General features: G+C 44.3%; 1 long non-coding RNA gene across 1 annotated transcript; it reads right to left on the minus strand.

The window, feature by feature from the left end:
• Nucleotides 1-2,340: 2,340 nt before the first annotated feature.
• LOC123125119 (uncharacterized) lies at nucleotides 2,341-7,962 on the minus strand. Its single transcript, XR_006461283.1, has 3 exons — nucleotides 7,907-7,962; nucleotides 2,739-2,856; nucleotides 2,341-2,526 (listed from the first exon to the last, which is right to left on the minus strand). It is a non-coding gene; the product is annotated as an uncharacterized lncRNA (long non-coding RNA).
• Nucleotides 7,963-8,848: the final 886 nt, after the last annotated feature.

The following is an 8,848-nucleotide window of genomic DNA, read 5'->3' on the forward strand; positions in this document are numbered from 1 at the left end:
TTGAAATTCAGCTTGGGACATCAACATCTACATGTCAAAATCAACCTTGCATTGCATTATTTGAAGAGAAGATTTTAAGTTATTCTAACAGTAAAAGCGGCGTCTCGCGGCTAGATGATAATCTTAAGAACTTTTATCCCCATCTTATAAGGAGCACGCATGATCTCAGTGACATACCTCATGATGGACCAGCTGATGACCAAGGACCTCTCCAGATTCCCTGTCCTGGTCTGCAAAGCCAACCAAGAGAACAGAGGAAACAGAGGATCAGGTATGCATGCAGTAAAGTTGTATAGCATAGGAATCATCTGTTTTTCTAACAGTAAGATAAAACTGTAGTGAAAATGTTAGTATCACACTTTTTTGGACAAGAAAATAGCAGGAGAGGCTACCACTGCAGTATTATACTATTATATATAAGAGGAAATTTGGGTAATTCTAACCTCTTAGCTGACCAGTCTGAATGTCGGCATCCATACACAATTTCCTTCAATAACTTAAAGACACCATGCCCCATGAGCAGAAGGCAAGTAAATTAGAATGTTAAGTTACTGAATCATTGGATAAACACCTCCTGAACCTGTTATAGCCTATAGGTTTGGCATTACTTGCAGAGGCAGCAGCTGAGGGATGAAAAGGATGGGAGATGCAGGACGCCACCGTGCGCTAGCGGCAGCTCGCCTCTAACCTTTCTGCATCCCAAGCTTTTTGTGTCCTTGCATCTTGCTCGTAATCATCCGCATACAATACATATCAGCTAAACTCCTGCAATGGAGGTGATCCAGCAAGTTCATCGGCTAAAATGAACTACATACTCCAATTTAAATAGAACCATTTGTGGACGGTGGACACTGAACAGACACAATAATCAGACCCTTTTCGGCTTTTGTCTAAAGAATCACTACACATTTGAGTCCTCGCCCCTGATTCAGTATAGTCCCTGAGAATTTTTTCTAAAGAATTCTTATAGCTAAGTGGAACTTTTTTTGAGCGAAATTAGCTAACCAGATGATTTCCCGTGCTTCTGTACTGATTCGGACAAAACATTTATTGATGATGCACCAAAGTGAAGATGCAGGGAAAGTCATGATTCACACGAACTATGTTTTTCATCCAAGATAGCCTGACTGTACCCCCTCCCCCCCAAACTAATGAAATGGTTTTATCAATAGAAAGCTTGACAAACTAATCCTCTCTCACATGCAAATTATAAAGAGCACCTCACGCATCAAGTAACTTTCAGCAAAATGGCAAGGCATTCATGCAAATAAACACCGCCTTCCAATTAGCTTGCTTTCAAACAAAAACATGATAACATGCAGAAAATGTACAGTTCAACAGACCTGGTTATACTACTATGCAAAGTGAAACTAATATTTACCCATACTGATTTTTTTGCACAAATGAAGGCGCACTCTGAAGCTGGAAAAATATAGATTCATGATAAATGGTCTCACCAAGTGCAATATGGTGAACGAATAATATCATGCAAGCATTTAAGTAAGAATTAATGATTGGTTTGTCACCCAAAAAAACAATGATTGGTAGCAAAATCCTAGGATACTGAAAGCTTGCTGTTTTATAGACGTTCAAGTAATAACTCACAAGAGACATTCATTTGAGCTGTCTTTTCATTGATAAGAAATTAAGAAGAGCACGACATGAAATAGCAATAGAAGGTTGCTGCTTTGGTAAGGAACATCAAGACAAATAACTGAATGTACTAATCTTAAGATCCTTCTAAATTCCTTTCAAAAGCAAGAAATTCTAGCAAATGATAACCAAGGAATTAATAGTGCTACTTATGGGCTGCAATTTAAAAAAAATCGAAATAAAATGAGATTCTTTTTGTCAACTTTCTATTTTCAGGCCTCAGTAGCTAAAGGTCCATCCTAGATATGTCATTATGTAACCACTACTTGGAACCAAATCATACCTACCATTACTACATGCTATTGGTTCATCAGCTCACCTACTGGCGACTAAACTATTCATAGATCTAGCTTATTTATTAGCATCCATCAGTATACAGATGAGATAAATCAACTCACCCAACCTCTGAGCAAGGCCTCGACAGAATGCCTTCAGGTGACAGATTCTGTTTTATATTTTAACCTGGAGTTTGCCGCAAAGAAGACGAAAAATCTTCAGGTTAACAGATTCAACAATTGAAAATTCAAGAAACCATGCACGTCTGATTATTTGAATGGCTTGTAAGCCTCAAGCTCATCCCGTCCCTCTTCCACATATCCCTCAGTTCTTATATTTGGTCTCTGCCTTTTTGCTTTATCTCATATGGATGTTCTATATGACACATGAAAGGAGTCAAACATCCACCTCAGCAAATAGCACGATGTAACATGTGTTAAGCTTTTGTGTCCACCAAAGCATCCAATAGAAGGAATTTATATACCCGGAATGGAAAACCGACAGCCTAAAAAGGATACAAAAATGCAGGGTAAAGAGCATGTCCCACCTATAGACGATAAAAGAAGAACAGCACAGACCAACCAACAACATACAGTCCTGAAAAAGCAAGATGGAATAGAATCAGCCAACAAACATCATAATCAAAGAAGAACAAGAAACCCCAGAGCCACAAGCGACGCAAAACAACTGACAGTAAAGCACCAAGTCCTCATATAATGGAAGCTGGGAGCCGATAGGATAACCAAATTAATCTAGCACCCAAGAACAACATGTTGATCCACAGGACTGGAACCACATATAATTAGAACCTGGAAGCTGGGAGCCGACAGGATAACCAAATTACTCTAGCACTCGAGAACAACACCTTGATCCACAGGACTGCAACCAGAACAAGCATAGATCCTCAACCATGTGACCTATCCATTCCTGTGACAACATAGCTAAGCGAGGACCAAATTAACCAAGCACTTGAGAACAACACCCTAATCTAAACAAGTGCAACCACAACAGGCACCAGCCCCCACCTCTCTTCTGCAAACCCCAACCCAATACAAACAAATACAGCACTTTGACTCAGAGAACCACACCTACAGCAACACAGATGGTCCTCTATTTCCCCAACCAATGTCTAATATATCCAATCCCAAAGATAAGCGACCAGGCAGAGCTCAGGTTAGCCAATCAGGTTAATCAATCAACTTTGTCTCGTGTGCATCACATCTAGGTTACCAGCTAGTGCGACCCCCCATCATGAGTATTGTCAAAATTTACCACGAGACCAAGGGAAGCTAACTGAATGATGCCCTTCTAATTCTGCATCTTCACTGTTATCATCTGAACTATCACCATTAGACATAAGCTCCTAGACAACCTTAGGGTAAAAAATGCCTAACTTTGACCCCTTATCCATTTAAGGTAAATGACATAATTCTACTCGAAAGAAAAATCAAAAGGTATATATATAATCACATTTCACCAAGGAACATCAAATTAATAAAATTAAAACCATCTTACATATTGATATAGCAATAAATTGCAGTAAAACATGATATTGTTCTAGTGACCATTTATTTAAAATAATACTCCAATAGAGTAAAGACACATCTAAGATTTTTTTCTTCACGCTGGCTGACAAATGATAGGTGTCAACCAGCAAGATTCATATCCTTCGCTAACTGATCCAGTCAGGCAGCTCCTGGTTTGCACCACCTTGCCCCTCATGACCGCGAGCGGCTACACCGAACACAAAAATGAAGCAAAAATGTTGTGTTCAGCATGTATCGCACTTGCCTCTGAGCAGATGAGACACAATGGATGAAGTTCGTAGTGGATACCTGCGAGGATGTCTTTCCATGATTCTAACAATCTTATTCAGGCGGCACACCATGGGCTCATTTGTCGTCGCTGACCCGTGTTGTGCTTGTAAGGAGGCTTGTAGGTTGTCTGCACGACACAAATCTTGGGCCTCCAAGAAGTGTATGCGCATGGAGACCGATGTTGAAGCCAATCGACACCGTACTTTGCACGGATCCGGTGCCCGCAAGAAGCGGACGCCCGTGGAGGCAACCATCATCGAATCCCGTCAGCTCTGTTGGTTGTGCATAGGTCTAGCACCTACAAGAAGCGCACCCCTATGCAGGCGAGCAACTTAGAAGCCCGTCCACTCCCTGGGCTGCACAAATCCCGTGTCTACGAGAAATGCAAGTTTGCTATCATGGCGGATCGGCTCTCCACGAGACATGGATCCGGTGCCCATGAGAAAGGCTAGCTCATTGTCACGGCAAATCAGCTCTCTCCGTTCCACAATTTTTTTGTCCGTTTCTTGCGGAAGCATGACACGACAAGCGGACTTGACGCCGTTCAGCAGGCCAACACTCTGTGCTCGGCTTGATCCCGACGCTCCTAGCACAGACGAAATGTTGAGAGAATTGGAAGCCACTGGGATCAAGCCACCAATGACCCCACGCTCCACAGGGAACTGTAAGGGCACCTCTTGTCATGGTCGTGCCATAAACTGGAAAATTGAGTGGCTTGTGCAAGTGCACAAAGGTTGGCATTGCACAAGAGGACGATTCGCCAAAATGGAGTCAAGGTAGTAGTTGGAATGATTTTGCGCCGACGGTCCATAGTTGAAGTCGTTGCTCGGGGCGAAGTATGGTTGTGGCGTCTGGAAGGAGAAACGGCAGTCACTCCGAGACAGCATAGCCAAAGACGTGGAAACACCATTTCACCGAAGCAGATCACAAGTGACGTCGTTGTTTCCCTGCATCAGCATGGCATGGCTGACGAGGGGATGTGAAGCTGGAAGCTCTGTGCAAGGGAGACATATGTGGACGAAAGACGAAAGCGCGATGCGCCGTCTCTGAAAGGACCGAGATGGGCGTAGTATGTCCTCGGAGGGACTTAGCTACTTGTCCGTGCTCCTGCAATAGCCGGAGCATTGGTGAGCACGTAGTTGAACATAATTCCTGGTCAGGTCGAGTTCTCAGTGACTCCAATGCTTGGTGGGCCTCCCGAACGTCTCATCTTTTCGTCTTGATTGTTTTGTTTCCCACACACTACAAAACTACTATTAAGAACACATTAGCTTCACAAACTCAAGAGTATTGTTATTGTGTTACTCTTCACACTGGTCATGTGCGTAGAACCTATCCAAAAAGGCTGTTTTGCACGAGGTACGTCTTTGAACGGGAAACAAATACGCAAAGATTTAGATGTGCTTTGTTATGAACAAAAATAGGGGTAGTTATAGCCCCTGCTGAAGCGCTATGTGAGGAACGAAACCAATTCACACATCTAAATTAAACGACAGCACCAACATTAATGTCCTACCAATTATTCTCGTTCTAATATTTTGCCGAGCTTTAAATGCAACTATTTATTTGCAACACATCCTTATATACGTATCAATCAAATATTCCCTACTATATCTCAGTCAACTAATGAAATGATCAGCAGGACGATAAAACATAAGTAGCGTATAAACCTGAGAATCATACTGGAGCAAAGCGGCAAGGCAAAGAAAGATTAAAACATGAGAATTACTCCTTGTTGCTTTAGTGTAATCCTTGGGAAGATAGTTCTCATGTTTTAGTCTTCAGTCTTATGAAAACTTTTCTTTGACTTGCCGTTTTGCTCCACTATGATTCTCAGGTTTATACACTAATTATGTTATTATTTTTTGAGTGGATCCTGATGATTGTTTCATTAGTGCACTGAGATATATTAGGAAATATTTGATTGATATCCATATATGGATGCGCTACAATAAATAGTCGCATTTAAAACTCGCGAAAACATCGTAATGAGAATAACTGATAGCACATTAATGTTTGCGTTGTCGTATATTTGTATGTGAATAGATGACAATTAATTTGGATATATGAGAATTGATTTCGTTCCTAAATAGCACTTTAACAGAGGCTATCAATGGTGCCTGTCAATTCATAATAAAGCACCTCTAAATCTTTACGCATTTGCCTCCCGGCAAAAGACATGACTCGTGCAAAGCAGCTTCTTTCATTGGGTAGGTTATGTGCACGTGACTGATGCGAAGAATAACAGAATAGCAATACTTTTGAGTTTGTGAAGCTAACGAGTTCTTAATTGTATTTTTGTAGTGTGTGGGAAACAAAGCAATAGAGACGAGAAGATGAGACAGACGAAAGGCCCACCAAGCATCGGAGGCACCGGGGAGAACCCGGCTCGACCAACAAATATGTTTAGCTACCTCCTCACCAATGCTCCGGCTACTGCGGGAGCGCAGACAAGTAGCCGAGTCCCTTCAAGGGCCTCCTACGCCCATCCCGGTCCTTTTAGAGATGGTGCATCGCGCTTCGGTCTTTCGGCATGGGTGTCTCCCCCGTCCAGAGCTCTCAGCTTAACGGCCTCCTCGCCGATCATACTGTATCGACACACAATGACAATGGCGTAACTTGTGATCTGTTTCTCCCCACGTTGTCGCGTGTGGTGCAAGCGCATTGATCGAGGTACTGCACCACCGGAGGGAACGGCATTTCAGTGTCTTTGACTATGCAGCCTCGGAGCTCCCGCCATTTCTCCTTCCAGTCCCGCAGTCACACTCTGCGGCCCCAAACAAGGACATCAACTCTAGAGCATCGGCGCAGATTCAGGCCAACTACTACCTTGACTCGGTTTTGGCGACTCGTCCTACTATATCACTCCAGCCTCTATGCACTTGCACAAGCCAACCATTTTCACAGTTTCTAGCACTACCGGGACAAGAGGTGCCCATACAGTTCCTCGTTCAGTGTGGCATCCTCAATGGCCCGATCCCTGTGGCTTCCAATCCTCTCAATGCTTCGTCGGTGCTAGGAGCGTCGGCATCAAGCCGAACACAGAGTGCCAGCCTGCCCAACAGCATCAACTCCGCTTGTCGTGGCGCTCTTACACGAGAAGCAGGCAATAGAATTGTGCAATGAAGAGAGCCAATTGGGCACGACAATGAGCTCGCCTTTCTCATGGACGACAGATCCGTGACGTGTGGAGAGCCGATCTGCAAGTTTGCATTTCTCAGAGACACTAGATCTATGCAGCTCGCAGAGTTGATGAACTTCAAAGTTGACCACCTGCATAGAGGTGAGCCTCTTGTAAGCATTAGATCTATGCACCGAACAAAGCTGACGAGCTTCGACGCTGGTGGCCTCCACGGGCGTGCGCTTCTTGCGAGCACCAGATCTATGCAACATACGGTGCTAATGGGCTTCAACATTGGTCTCCTCCATGGGCATACGCTTCTTGGAGGCCCTAGATCTATGTCGCGCAGACACCCTATGGGCCAATTTGCTAGCATGACACGGGGCGGCGACCGAGCGACATCGGCAGCGACAAACGAGCCCATGGTGCAGCGCCTAAATAAGATGGTTAGAATCACAGCCAAAGCCCGTGCAGACATCCTTGCAAACAACCACCGCGTACTTCATCCAACGTGTCTCATCTGCTCATATGCAGGTGCGACATATGTTGAACATAACATTTTTGCTTCATTTTTGGGTCTGGTGCAACTGCTAGTGGTCGTGGGGAGCAAGGTGGAAGTCAGATTGATACCCTTGCACAAGGAAGATTAATACATTTTCCTTATGCAAGCCAGTTTAATACCTCTGCACGAGGAAACCTCAAATTCGACTTCGTTACTAGCAGTGGCGGAATAATTTTCAGGTGTGGCATGGTTTTTAAATAAGAAAATCATGTATATACGATGATGCAGGAGCTCACTAGAATACTTTATATTCAGCAAATACATCTGAAATCCAGAAGTAAATACTTGTATCAAAATACCTCACTAAATGAAGATTATATGGATTACAGATCACCAATTTATCATCTTTATTAACTAAGACACGCATAAAGATGTCTACAAAAATAGGAAGCATAGATAAATCATGAATCTGTAACTAGTGCAATATAATCATAAAAACAAATTATACAAGTGAAGATAGTTAGAAAGAATACATACCTATAATAAAGCTTTATTGACTGTGGCAAAGGCATTCTTCTTGGTATATTTTGAAATTCTTTCTTAATTTCAGCAAGATCAATTCCTTTAAATATCCATATCTAGTCACAAGAGGAAACAAATCAATTAGTTGTTCAACGATGTGAGAGCACTATGCAATGCACAAGTAGAGAACTAAAACTAGAGAACATAAGTATGTATTTGAATACTTGATCTAATACAATTTCAATAGACGGAAGTCAACAACATAATACAAATATTCATCTTCTTTTTGACGCCATGCGCTGATCTGCTCACCCTCACGGCCTCGCTGAGTCGCTGTTCACCACCTCGCCGGCCCATGGGAGCCGCGCGCCGCCGGCTGCTACCGCCCTGCCGTGCCCTAATGACCTATTCGCTGCCGCTGCCGCCTCCACCACGCACGATCGTGATTTCATGCAGTAACTACGTTTGGTTGTATGCGTGGTGACCGCACTCAATTTTAGCATCCTGGAGTTGTGGCCTACGCACATTAGTAACCAGGCCAATCAGCAAACAGCCAACCAGGCCCAGCAGGAGCTTCGGGGACGGGACGGCTGGGCCGCGAGATCTAGCCAACTAACTTGCTTGCTCCTGGGGGACGCTCGCCAGGGCTAGGTCGGCGTGGACCTGGCTGAGGCCGACGACGAGGCGCGCCCTCCGAGCTCCCATAATCGCTGGCCTCGCCGCCTCCGTTCATCCGCCCTCTCCTGCACCGATGCAAAAGGGGTGTTAAATGTTAGTCGCTCCATCAAAAAAAAAATCGAGATCTCAGTCGCGCACCTCGGAACCCTAGGGACGGAAACGGGACCCGCCGGGGACGCAAGATCTAGCCAGCTTGCCGGGGACCCGCCGGGGGACGCACGCCAGGACGAGGTCGGCGTAGACCTGGCTAAGGGCCGTGAACGGGCGCCGCGCCTCGTC

Source organism: Triticum aestivum, chromosome 5D (assembly GCF_018294505.1).
Source record: "Triticum aestivum cultivar Chinese Spring chromosome 5D, IWGSC CS RefSeq v2.1, whole genome shotgun sequence".
Taxonomy (NCBI): Eukaryota; Viridiplantae; Streptophyta; class Magnoliopsida; order Poales; family Poaceae; genus Triticum; species Triticum aestivum.